Below are 14,422 nucleotides of genomic sequence, written 5' to 3' on the forward strand. Positions count from 1 at the left end.
TTAGGTAGCTCTAAAAGTGTTTTCCACAATTATTGAAATTTAGAGTGTCCTAAAACTTGTTTAGCACTAGTAAAATATTTATTACCATCACAACTAGAAAAAAGGTCTACAACGATGAAATATCTCATCGTTAAAGGTTTTTAACGACGGAAAATTTTTGTCGTCATGTTTATTGTCATTTTTTAGAGGCATAAAACAACCTTAATAGCCGAAATTTTACAATGCTAGTATTATTATATAATATTATAAAAATAAAAATAATCAATGAAAACAAAAAGGTAATTTCATTCCTGAAAAAAAAATTACATCATAGGGAAGTTAGATGAAACCATAAAATCACATCCATTCATCATAAAAGATAATTTGTATGTTTAAGTTCTAAATAACCTTCAAATATCTGTATAAGTTCCTCTCCTTTTGTTTGTGATTATGTTATGTGTTATACTGAAATTCCTCTCTATGATGCTTGCACAATGAACACAGGCCAAATTGATTGCACAAAAGCCCCGTAACTTGGATCCTGCAAGGCTGGTAAATTTGACTTCAAAGTTGTCAACTATGTTTCCAATTCTGACCAATTGAGAACTCCTGAGAATAAAAAGGAAACATAAGGTTCATGTTCCAAGACTAACAACATCAACTGAAACGGTTCAAATTCAAACGATTTTCTATCAGTTCCAGCAATGGAATAAAATATGTTTGACTATCATTGAATTTTCATAAATAAATAAAAGCAGCATCATTTAATTTGTTTGAATTGTTGAAAAAATTAAAAAAAACAAATAGACGTTAAAAAAAGACCAAGTGGAGTTAGGGAGACTGTTACATGGATCAAAATTGGGGCACACTTTTCAGGGAGCTGCAAGGTCATGCTTCGATCAACACCAGATATAGGCGGGCCAAGCACACACAAACAAGGATGTCCTAGAGTTTTGATGGCGTTGCAGCATGTCTGGGTTGGTGGGATAAGGCTAAATGGAGAAACAGATGCCCTGCATGGTATTAGCCGCACCAGTTCCGAGAAGAACGTGTTTAAGTGTGCCCTTGGCCCTGCCCTACCATCACTGTCATGATTAACATCATGACTACCAAAGAAACATAGCAATATTACCATCAATCAGTTGAAAATGTCCTAGCATCTCTAGCAAGGGAATCAACAGCGAAATACATTTACATCTAATTGGGAATCAGGTGCAGCCTTCTCTAATAGGGGAAACATTGACTCTGTCAAGGCATAAGTGCCAATACATTGATAGCGAAATTCAGCTTGAAGCTGGAACAAAACAAGTGAAAAAGTCATATTTATTAGTAATGCATACATCTGTACACAACAACACACTGAACAAGTACATATGAGAGAAAATGTAGAGACTGACATATATGCAAGTCCTACTGAGTACAGCATACTCGCTCCTACTCCGAACAACCCCAAGACTATGTAGATTGATGAACCCTTTATGAATGGAGGCTGCATTTTTGGTGCGTTTTCTTGGGTATATTGCTCTGGAAAAATGTAATAAAGGAGAAGTAAAACTGGGAAATCTAGCACCAGTGTAACCATCCATTTGTTGTTCCCTCCCTTGTTGTAATAAAATTTTCCAAGCAGAAAAGCTATGGAATCCCTGAGAAGGATAAAAATTATGCAAATGGCAATCGGAATCCACCATTTTAAGCTCGTTGCTGCAACGCATCTGATGAACTAGGTACAGCTCCTAATCAAGACAATGTACCTTGTATATTGTCTCTGACCGAACAAAGAAAATTACAGAGATCACAGGACGTGTCAGAGAGATTCAATTAAAGACCGATGAGAAAGGTAAAACGGATATGCTTAATGCTTAAAAATCATGTCTTTCGACTAGCACGTACTGACACTCTAGCAGCATTTTCTCTGGTAGACATTGCGGCATGATTCAGTACATATCAAGAGATTGCTAAATTTAAACTATGTTGATCATTGTTGATGCTTGTTGTGGAAACATGAGTCGGGTGGGATTTTATTTTCAGTATTGAATGGAAACATAAACATGATAGGTAACAAAACATCGGTTTAAGAGTAACTTCAATATCAGTCTATTAAGGAAATTTTTGGTATAGTACTATGTTACATAACACAGGTACTATACTACAAGTTTCAAATGTGGAAACATGAATTTATTTTCATTATTGAATCGATCTAATGAAGAAAACATCCAAGCAGGTTGAAGAACATTATTTTACTGACCAGAAGAAAGAGAATCATTAAAGTACATGTGAAGTTAAAGCAAGATATCCACCATGAAGGTTAGGGTGCACAGTGAGGTCATAAGCAACTGTAACATAACACAATTACAGTTATAGCTGATATATTCAAAACTGAACACAGTTATAACCTAGTTCAAAACTGTGTTTCCGAACCTTCTAGGAAGGGCCAAAACCCAGCAGCAAAGAAGAATTATCATGACAACACTTCAGGCACTACATTTAACTTTAGTGACAAAAGTGACTGAAAATAGTCCACTGCAATTCCAGGATAGTCATCAGATCAATTACTCAGTGAGTCCTAAAGCCTATGGGTACTCCCGGCTCTTTATTTCACCTCAAATACCCATTCTAACACTAAAACCAAACTTGTGTAACCACGAACTCAGCATCCTAATCAATTCAATCTATGAAAAGAACTTTAGAGTTTAGACAACATGCTAACAACTCAACTACCCTTGTTTCAATTAGTTTGCTTCTGTACATGTAACTCTGATCATCTTGAAATGTTCAGATTCAATATATAACAAGATTTAGAACATATTTAAAACCTTAAAACAGAAGTAGCAGCAACAACAGCAGTAAAGATAAACATTAGGAGTTCACTCAAAACAGAAGCAACATTACTTATTTTAGATTCAATCCACCAGTACTTATTTTACACCTTAAAACGGAAGCAACAGATTTAGGAGTCAAACTTTTCTGATTTCTCCTTATCATACTTTTTACCCAACTTTGTTCATATATGTCCTGCACAGACCATGAAACCATGACCAGAATTTGGATGAAACATTCTTCAATCCTGAAATTAATTTGGAAAAAGAAAAACAGAGAAAAAGAACAACCAAGAGTAGCACTTATTGCATAAAACATATCAGATAAAACTGACATAAATCACATGAATTAATTAAAAATAACAAATTTGAGATATAAGGCATAAGAACTCTATAAAACGAAGGTGAATTACGAAATTGACTCGGGATGTCCGTTGAAGCCGAGTTCCTGAAGTTCATAGTGACTCCAAAAAAACCATTTCTTTTAAACATAAAATTTTTCTTTGCTAATATTAAGCTCTTTACTAAGATATTCACAAAACAAACAACTTTTTTACAATGACACTTATCCATGAAACGCCTTAGGCGCTTAAACTACAGTTTTCGTTTATGTAGTTCTATCATATTTAGCAAAAGCAATAACTCAAACCCTAACTTCATTTCCTAATTCAATTGATATTAGACCATTTTAACAAACAGAGAAACTAATCCAATTGAGAAAAACATAAATGGAATCCAAAATCATAATCAAACGCGTAAGAAAAGAGCAACGACAAAGGATCAAATTGGGTTACTTCAAGTTCAATTCATCACCGGGTAATTCAGGTCAATGATTCGAACCTGACCTCAATTCAATTTAACCAAAAACAAACCCAAAAAATAATAAATAAATAAAAAGTTAGAAACCCCAATTTCTCAACCCATTAGAATAACATTCCGAATTTTTTTTAAGAAGAATACACAGGATTTGAAACACCCAAATTCTACTAATAAGCAAGATATGGAGATAATAATGGAAACTCGAAATGAACTTGGGAATTTTAATCACCCAAATTCTACTGATTTGGACTGGAATTGATGAATTAGGCGAATCTGAAGTCGCCGTTGATATTGCTTCAAGAACTGCATAATCTGAAGTTTAAGATTTTGACAATAACGAGAGCATAGAGCTGCCATTCAGGTTAATCGACAATTTCAACAAGTAGCAAGCAGCAAAAGGGTGAGATATTAAATTAGAAAAAGCAATTGTAACTGCATCTCTTTCACTTCTAATCCAAGAAACCAGCTTATTACAAAATTGGAGCAGTTAGCCAGTTAGCAGATTTTTCCCAATTAAAAAGCACCAAAATTTCCAGTTGTTTCAGCCAGATCTTGTAGTCTAATAATAAATGTATTATTAATTTATCATACGAAATTTAAGAAAGAGAAATTCTGAACTGACTGTCAATTGTATTTAAAAAGTGTTATACTACAAAAAAAATTAGGGTTTTTGATTGAGAGAGAATGTATACCATAGATTGAATTTGCTAGCGAGATCTGTTGAGGATAAGATCTCTGAACCAAAAGAGCCTGGAATTGAAGAATTTCTTGAGCAGGTTTTTCGTTGTGTCAAGCTCTATCGAGCAGCTCAACATCTGATGTCGCAATTAACGACTCGAATTTTTCTATGAAAAACCCAAAATTTTCGAACTAGAGAGGATTTGCAAGAGCGGAGACAAAATTGAATGAATAGAAAAAATTTACGAGAGCAGGTGAGGGTGCAGCGGGATAACGAAATTGAAAAGTGGCAGAATAGCGGGCACCTGAACTTTTTTACTTTTGAGGGAGGCGGGCTTCTAAAATCAAATTATCGCCTAATTAATTGGCCGGTAAATAGTTAATTAATCACTATTAAAAAAATTAATTACCGTATAATTGTATTTACAGGGAAATTTTACACTTAAAGAGTTAAATCTCTATTCGATAAGGAAACTCTTAAGATCATTTTATTAATTAACTTTTTGGTGTCCCATATAGAATAGTCTATAATATTGGTAATTTCACAATTTAATTAACTAATGCTCCTATTAATTACAAAGTTTTACTACTATATTAATTATAAAATGCATTAAAGAAAAGAAAAAGGGGAGTGTTTAAGGCTGCGTTCTATTCACCTGATTTTCACTTATATTTTCTGAACTTATCTTAACTTAACTGAATTTATCTGAACTTATTAGAACTTATCAAAACTTATTTTAGCAACACAGACCAAGGTGAATTTGTTACAATATGCAATTGGGTATGTAAGTGGTTAATGCTTTATTATAATAAACTGATAGTAGGTGAATTATTTATTGTACGAAAAAATGGCTGAGTAGAAGTGGTGGGGACCCTGAAACGAGAAATGTGTTATTATTTTGGCATAGTAAGTTTCTAATTAGGGGAATGTAACACTTAAATAAAAAAAATGGTCGATTTAAGCAAGTACAAGAATTTAAAAAATGAATGGAGTTATTTTACTCGTTATTACTTTATTTCGACATGTTTAAACTAAAGTGATAGTGTTTGAACTAAGTTAATTTCAGTCAAATTTAATTGAACCAACTAGATCTTTACTTGACCAATTAAGTGAATTTAGTTAGTCACGTACATATAACAATATAATATGTTTGCATTCTTTTTGACAGATGAAACCTAAACTTATCTAAATTAATGGAAACTGATTAAAGTTTTGATTGACATGAATTGAAATTATTGGACCTGGTCATACCTGATTGTAAGAGTTCGAGTAAATTATATAGTTAGAGTGTACTTATTGACCAAATTGAAATTTATTGACCTAATAAACCTTATTGCAACTTTATTTGAATTTGTTATGACTTGAACCTTAACTTTTTAAGGTTCAGAGAATACCTATATGTGTTTTAAACTATAATGTATATTGTTGTAATCATATACAATTATACGATTAAAATTGCAGATGTATTTAATATCTTAATATCATATACAATGATATAACGTACATTCCATACTACATCATCTTTATTGGTTATTAAACTAACTCATAGTCGTACACACATTTAGAACTAAATATTGTTTCGATTGCAATCGTTTATAACAACACAAACCGAATTGGCGTGCAGTGTTAGATTTTAAAACCGACCAAAACCGACCCGCTACCCAAACCCGTTTCAACCCGACCAAAGTTAACTCAACACCATTTAACCAAACCCAAAAGTGAATATATATTGACAACATTTTGAGATGATTAATTTGTTTGGCTTTGTCAAGACTTGTTTAAACTAGAGTGACATATATTCAATGTTGGTTGAACTTATTTGGCTTTGTTTAATTTTGTTAAAACAATTGTTCTAATTGGTTTAATAAACGAACTCATAGTTATAATCTCGATTACAACCCGACTTAATTGGTTATGACCAAATTCTATTTGAAATAACACGTGCAAAATATAATTGAACCGACCAAAATCAACCATTTATCCAAATGGTCCCGTTTCAAACCCAGCTACTTTAAGCCGAATCCATTCAACACGACCTATTTTAACCCAAAAACATTCAAACTGATACAAAATCGAACCGTAAACCCGAATTAAAAGCAAAGAGTTATTCTTAAGGGTGCATACGAGCCGAGCTGAGACGGATACTACCATGTTCATGTTCATGTCCATGTTCATTTAGTTTAGGGAGCTCGAGCAAGAGCCTGTTCTTTCAACCGAGTTCAAAAATGTGTTCAACCTCGGTTCATTTAAGAAATTTTATCTTCATGAACGTCTCGTTTATTAATCGAGTTGAGTTCTTAAACGAGCTTTTTTCTGAAATGATCTTTGCGCTTTAGAGTTTAACCATTTGAAAATATTATTTTGAACTAATTTAATAACTTAAATTCAAAAATATTTTTATTCAATGATACATTTTTTTTTGGATTTTAAAGGTCAAAGTACGATATCTATTTGTAATAAAACAATTATGTATGACACATTTGATTATGAACATAAATAAACGAGCTTGTTCATGAATATAAATAAACGAGTTTTTCATCGACCTAAGTGAGCAAACATATTTTCATGTTCAATCTTATTTATTAAACAAACTTCAAATGTTTTTCAAACCCCACTCATTTATTAAACAAACGAATAGGAACGAGTTTTAATCGAACGAGTTTTAATCGAACTCGAACCCGACCCCGAGTAGCTTATTGAGAGTTTCAGCTCATTTACACCCCTAGTTATTCCACAAAAAGTCAAAAAAAAAAATTGGACATCTAAATTAGTTGAAGATCAAACTCCAACCCTTTGTTTACCAGTTAGTCAGTTACCACTAGCAATATTCATTTTTAATTTTATTTTCAATGGGTTTATTCGTTTCATCCTCTTAATTAGATCCTGCATTTCGCCAAAGCTGCTTCGCCCGCCGCCACAACCCACTCCAAACTGTTGTCACCTGAGTTTCTCTCCGATCTCTACCCTCCATTGTTGGTTATGGCGCTCCCGAATCTAATTTCCTCTCCCTCGCCGTTGGTTTCGTTGCTCAATTCTCTCATATAGAATATTCTTTCAAATTCCCTAATAACTTCGTATCATCATCAATGTCAACTCGTCGTCGTACCTTGCTCGAAATCATCATTCTCAGCATTAGCGGGTAACTTTTTTTCCACAATTTTGTTAGTTTCTCATATTTCCTTGTTTTGAGATTTAAAAAGAATCAGGGTTTTGATTTGTTGTTTCAATTAATTTGATTTTGGTTATTTTTTATTTTATGGTTCTATGTTATGAAACTCTAATTTCTTCCAAGGTTAATTACTTTCGTGAAAATTGACGAGGATTTCCCAGTTTGTCGTTGTTCTCACTACTACAAAAATGGGAAAAGAGACCTTTAATAAAAGACCCTTTGAATGATATAACGAGTCTCTTTAATAAAAAAAGATCCAATTTTAGAAATAACGGGTCTCTTATGTGCATTAGAGTCTACGAATCTCACCAAATATGATAGAAAAGAGATCTCCTAACTAAGACCACGGGTCTCTCTTGTATAATGGGGTCCACAATGTAGACAAAGATGCTAGGGAGGAGACCCCCTGACTATCCACGGATCTCTTCTTTTTTTTTCCCAAATTAAAATAAATTAATAAATCAACTTGTTTTAGCCTGTTCCTTCATTTTCTAAATTGTTGAATACCACCGGGTTCTTTCTCTCTACACCATGGCCTTTTTGTCTCTCTCCTCTAGCAGTCTCTCCATCTTCTTTTCCCTCGCCGCCACCCAGCACCGCCCCACACAGGTAAATCACCTCCGCCGCCGCCATATCGAGTTAGTTCACTCTCGTTAATAATCTTCAATCGGCAATTAGGGTTGTAGAATCCTAATTCAGAGTCAATTCTTGTAATATACTCTCACCGCCTCTCACCACCTCCAAGGAAGCTCAGGCATCCTGATCTCATCTCTTTAATGTTTTAATTTCTTTACATTTTTTTGGTATAAATGTTAATTAGGTTTTGGTAGAAATGTTAATTAGGGTTCGAATTTGGTTTTGTTTGTTTTGATTTGACATGATCTACGAAGTATGTGTTTTGGTTAAATTAATTCTCCAGTTTAGGCTAATTTTCACTGTTTGTGAAATCAATTGGATCTTTTTGGATCAAACTGGTAACTTTTGGTATATTTTACTCGAATTTGATAGATTTCAGAATAATCGAGGTACTGAAGGTGTTCCTTTGTTTGTTACGATTTTCTCATTTTGAATAAACTTGGAATTTAGACATTGAATTAGGATATTATGTAGGCGAATACAATTAAACATAATAACATGTGCGGAAACAATCCCCAAAGCCAGGAAGAATGTATAAAGCACAGATTAAGCATACTTACGTTTGAAGCGTGTTTTCCACAAATCTGTCAACGAACACGAACTTAGAACTCCACTTGTCGTTCCTCCACTTGGTTCACCGACACGATCAGATCCGTCTTGATTATCGTAGCTTAGACAATCGATCAAGATAGTTTGCTTTTGGGAAGAACTCACTTTGGAGGCACAAAGAGAATTAGGATTCTCTGAGTCTCTAGGGTTTGAGTGTGTATTGAATTGTGTGTTGGAAAATACAATTAACCTATTGTATTAAATGATGTAACGGGCCAAGACTAATGAGCCTTGACCGGCCACACACACGAGCACACGGACCACAACCCGCCGCCCAGCAACACACACACTGAAGGCCGAACCCCACAGCGCGCGCGCGCCGAGCAGCTGGGCCATGGGCCTGCTCGCTCGTCGCTTGTGTTGCTTGCGCTGCTGTTGCGTGCTCGCGCCCAAACGCGGGCTGGCTTCTCGCCTTTGTTCGCTAGCTTGCTGGCTCATTGGGCCTTGCACGCTTGCGTGCTTGGCTCGACGGGCCGGCAACACCGATGCCCTTCGTATTCGCGATTAATATATTTTCGATATTATTTATCGTTTCGTATACGACGAATCACCGTCGTACGATACGATTTATTCGTGTCGCCCAGCTTACAAATATTCGCGATACGATATACGATTCCGATGCAAGGTCGTATCGTAGAATATGTTTTCCAACTAATTCCCGAAAAGCTATTAAATGAATTTCCGATTCATTTAATCTGGTGATCTGTTACGTGTCATTGGTGTGACCTTGTAGGTTCAGTCAAGAGTAAGCTGTGAGTTTAATATTCATTAGAACTCACTGATCGGAAGCATTGCTCTAGCTAGCTGTTCCGATCACTTGATCTCACTGAATTAATTGTTCGCAATTAATCTGAACCTTGGTATTAGACTTAATGCACCTTGGGTGAAGGACATATTTCCTTCAGTCTCCCACTTGTCATTCAGACAAGTGTGCATTCACATTCCTTTGTCACTTAGTGTTACTTACTGAACATAAGGTAAGATCCAAGCCATCCTTATTAGGTCCAGAAGTGTTTCTCGGATTACAGAGCTCAACTGTTAAACTTTTACAGAAGGTTAAGCCTTAACCATTCCGAGCACGGCCATGCATTTTACAGTATCTAACTCTCCGAGAGGCCTTGTTACACAAGGACACCATATCCTATCAAAGATAGGAGGACAATCCATTCTTGCAATCTATGAACACTCACTTTGATTCATAGTACGCCCAATAACTGCTTTTCTAGCCTCCTTTTACGGCGCGACGTTTAGCTAGCATCAAAGCAAACTAATTGTCAAACGAGCAGACATAATCGCTCATGTTCTGAGGAACGGTTTCTAATCACCATTAATGAGAACTACCTATGACATGACTTTAATCTCTTAAAGTGTTCTCATGGTCAATCTGATACAAGATCTAATAAGTATCTATGCAAAAGATTCTGACATCCAGTCACTCCAGTTCAAGAAACAGAACTAAGAAATCTACTTGCAATCTAATCTTCATTAGACATTGGTCGTCCACCTTTCAATGACCTGGATTAGGGATACTTTGTGACTTCAATATTCAAGTTCACTTATGGGTGTTTCTTTGTCGAAGAATCCATCTTGACATCCCATTTGAATGATTTGAATCACATGGACTTATCATTTAATACTAAACCAAAATTAAATGAATATGAAATAATAAATTTCATAAATATGAAATGGTTAAACCAATTGTTTTAAACACAGATCTAATAGATGTTCTAAAACAATATTTAGAAAATCAAAGCCAATCTCCAACATGCTTGATTCCCATGGTTGCTACATGTGCGTTGTGTTTCACTTGTGGCAACGGTTTAGTCAATGGATCCGCGACGTTGTCGTCAGTTCCAACCTTGCAAATCTCAATTTCCTTTCTTTCAACGATCTCTCGAAGTATATGAAATCGCCGCAGTACGTGCTTGGACTTCTGGTGGCTCCTAGGCTCCTTTGCCTGGGCAATGGCTCCTCTATTGTCGCAATACAAAGCCACTGGTCCTTTAATGGAGGGGACAACCCCAACTTCTTCGATGAACTTCCGAATCCAAATAGCTTCCTTTGCTGCTTTTGAGGCAGCAATGTACTCGGCTTCAGTTGTAGAATCCGCAATAGTGCTTTTCTTGGCACTTTTCCAGCTTACTGCTCCCCCGTTGAGGCAAAACACAAACCCAGACTGTGATCTGAAATCATCTCTGTCGGTTTGAAAGCTTGCGTCCGTATAGCCCTTAAAAATCAACTCATCTGTACCACCATAAACCAGAAACTGATCCTTAGTCCTTCTCAGGTACTTTAGGATGTTCTTGGCAGCAGTTTAATGTGCCTCACCTGGTTCTGACTGGTACCTGCTCGTTGCACTGAGTGCGAACGAAACATCCGGCCTTGTACAAATCATAGCATACATGATGGATCCAATAGCCGAAGCATATGGAATTTCACTCATCTTTCTACGCTCATCAGATGTTTTGGGACACTGATTCTTGCTTAGATATGTGCCATGTGACATCGGTAGATGGCCTCTCTTGGCTTCCATCATATTGAACCTAGCTAGCACTTTGTCAATGTAAGTGCTTTGGCTTAGTCCAATAATCCTCTTAGATCTATCCCTATAGATCTTGATGCCCAATATGTACTGTGCCTCTCCTAAGTCCTTCATTGAGAAACACTTTCCAAGCCAAGTCTTTACAGACTCCAACATAGGAATGTCGTTTCCAATAAGCAGTATGTCATCAACATACAAGACTAGGAATGCAATTTTACTCCCACTGACCTTTTTGTATACACAAGATTCGTCCTGATTCTTGATGACGCCAAACTTATTGACTTAGTCCGTAGATGGACTTCTTAAGCTTGCATACCTTTCCTTGGTTCTTTTGATCGACAAAACCCTCCGGCTGCGTCATAAACACAGTCTCTTCTAGAACACCATTCAAGAAGGCAGTTTTGACATCCATTTGCCATATTTCATAGTCCTGAAACGCGGCAATCACAAGGATTATCCGAATAGATTTAAGCACGCGACTGGAGAAAAGGTTTCATCGTAGTCAACACCGTGAACTTGCCTGTAACCTTTTTCTACCAATCTAGCCTTGTATATGTATATAATTCCATCTTTGTCTTTCTTCAACTTGAAGACCCATTTGCATCCGATAGGTGTAAACCCATCCGGCAAATCAACCAAATCCCAGACTTGATTTTCAGACATGGAGTCTATTTCAGATTTCATGGCCTCTAACCATTTAGTGGAGCTTGGGCTCGTCATAGCTTGCTTGTAAGTCATAGGTTCATCACTATCCAATATGAGAACGTCTAAGTTTTCAGTCAAGAGGACGTCTGTCCATCTGTCCGGCTGAAATATAGTTCTTTTAGACTTACGAGGGGCAACAACATTTTGAGGAACTACTCCCACTGGCTCTTCTAAAGACCTTGGAGGTTCATCAACCTGAACTTCTTCTAAAGAGTTCTGAGTTCGTTGTTCGTCTCGAATCTCTTCGAGGTCTATTATTCTCCCACTTGTCAATTTGGAAATATGATTTCTTCCAAAAAGACACCGTCACGAGCAACGATAACCTTGTTGTCTGACTTGATGTAGAAATAATACCCCTTTGTTTCTTTTGGATACCCAACGAAGAAACATTTGCCAGATTTTGGTTGTAGCTTGTCCGAAATTAGTCGCTTCACATATGCTTCGCAACCCCAAATCTTCAGAAAAGACAAGTTTGGAAGTTTCCCAGTCCATAATTCGTATGGAGTCTTTTCAACAGCTTTTGACGGAGCTCAATTCAGTGTGAGTGCTGCAGTTTGTAACGCATGTCCCCAAAATTTTAAAGGAAGTTCGGCTTGACCCATCATTGACCTGACCATATCGAGTAAGGTCCTGTTTCTCCGTTCTAACACTCCATTCCATTGATGTGTCTGGAGCAGTCAATTCAGAAAGAATACCGCATTCTTTTAGATGGTCATCAAACTCGTGGCTAAGATATTCACCTCCTCGATCCGATTTTAAAGATTTGATTTTCTTGCCATGTTGATTCTCTACTTCATTTTGAAATTATCGGAATTTCTCAAACGATTCAGACTTGTGTTTCATTAAGTAAATATAGCCATATCTACTGAAATCTCCCGTAAACGTTATGAAATAGCTGAACTCACCTCTAGTTTTCGTACTCATAGGCCCACATACGTCGGTATGTATTAGCTCTAGTAGTTCGCTTGCTCTTTCTCCCACCTTTGAGAAAGGTTGCTTTGTCATTTTGCCAAGTAAACAAGATTCACATTGATCAATCTTCTCTAAGTCGAATGATTCTAGAATTCCCTTTCATTGAAGTAATTCCATGCGCTTTGTGTTTATATGGTCTAATCGACAATGCCACAGAAATGTGAGATCCGAATCACCAATTTTAGCCTTTTTGGTATTTATGTTATAAATGTGTTTTCTCGTATCTAGCACATATAGACCATTTTCTTGTTGTGCTGAACCATAAACATTCCATTCAAAGAAAAAGAACAACTATTGTCTTTAAATTGAAAACTAAAACCTTTAGAATCCAAACTTGAAACGGAAATAATGTTCCCGGTGATACTAGGAACATAGTAACAACAGTTTTCTAGTTCCAAAACAAAACCACTAGGCAAAGAAATAAAATAAGATCCTACGGCTAATGCAGCAATCCGTGCTCCATTTCCCACGCGTAGATCCATCTCGCCTTTATCAAGATTTCTACTTCTCCTTAGTCCCTGCGAATTGGAACATAAGTGTGATCCACAACCAGTATCTAATACCCAAGAAGTAGAATTAGCAAGATTACAATGTATAACATACATACCTGAAGGAGAAGTTACGTTTCCGTCCTTCTTCTCTTCCTTTAGTTTGGGGCAATCTCGCTTGTAATGACCAATTTCATTACAATTGAAGCATTGCGATGTAGATGGAGAACGATCCTTCTTCATCTTCTTCTTGGATGGCGCCACTTGCCTTCCTGAAGTAGATGGAGATGCACCCTTGCTTTGGATCTTCCCCTGAACCTTTTTCTTGATTTTCTTACTCTTTACTTTTAGCGATGCTTGCTTATCACTTACAAGGTCCAATTCATACTGATGAAGCAAGTAAATTAGTTCACTAAGAGTGTTTTCCCTTTTCTTGGAAAAATAGAGTAGTTTGAATTTCTTATATCCAGGGTGAAGAGAATTCAAAAGTATTCCCGCAGCTGCAGAATCTGGGAATGGATCACCAAGTAACTCAAGGCGGTTGAGAAGCCCAACCATTTTCTTTGTATGAGTTCTAATTGGCGTCCTCTCTGTCATTTCAAGATCAATGACCCTTTCCCTTGCCTTTTGTCTTTCAACGTTAAAGCATCAACCCAGTGGAGCATTAAGCTTTAGATCCCCAAATGAATTTACCAATTCAAAAACATTTTGGTCGACATGTTGACCACCATGTTGGAATCTACCACGACATATATCCTTAAGATGAAGGAAATAATGCCCTTGGTCCAAGTATGCATTCTATGTTAAGTCTAATAAATGCGGTTCAGTATTAATTGACAAGTTAATAATTCAGTGAGATCAAGTGAGCTGAATGCCTAGCTAGAGGCCGCTTCAGTTCAAGTGGAATTAATGATATTAATCCACAGCTTACTCTTGACTGAACCCGTAGGGTCACACAAATAGTACGTAAACGGATCAAGTATCTAATGGCATTAGATACTCTATCTA

At 36.4% G+C, this 14,422-nt stretch overlaps 1 long non-coding RNA gene across 3 annotated transcripts; it reads right to left on the reverse strand.

Moving 5' to 3' along the window:
• Nucleotides 1–265: 265 nt before the first annotated feature.
• Nucleotides 266–4,612, reverse strand: LOC110777015 (uncharacterized). 3 transcript variants are annotated; one of them, XR_008931229.1, is made up of 3 exons: nucleotides 4,307–4,609; nucleotides 827–2,991; nucleotides 266–588 (listed from the first exon to the last, which is right to left on the reverse strand). It is a non-coding gene; the product is annotated as an uncharacterized lncRNA (long non-coding RNA). The 3 variants fall into 3 exon arrangements; XR_008931228.1 differs by having other exon boundaries at nucleotides 827–1,744; nucleotides 4,307–4,606; XR_008931227.1 differs by having other exon boundaries at nucleotides 827–4,612.
• Nucleotides 4,613–14,422: the final 9,810 nt, after the last annotated feature.

Source organism: Spinacia oleracea, chromosome 3 (assembly GCF_020520425.1).
Source record: "Spinacia oleracea cultivar Varoflay chromosome 3, BTI_SOV_V1, whole genome shotgun sequence".
Classification (NCBI taxonomy): domain Eukaryota; kingdom Viridiplantae; phylum Streptophyta; class Magnoliopsida; order Caryophyllales; family Amaranthaceae; genus Spinacia; species Spinacia oleracea.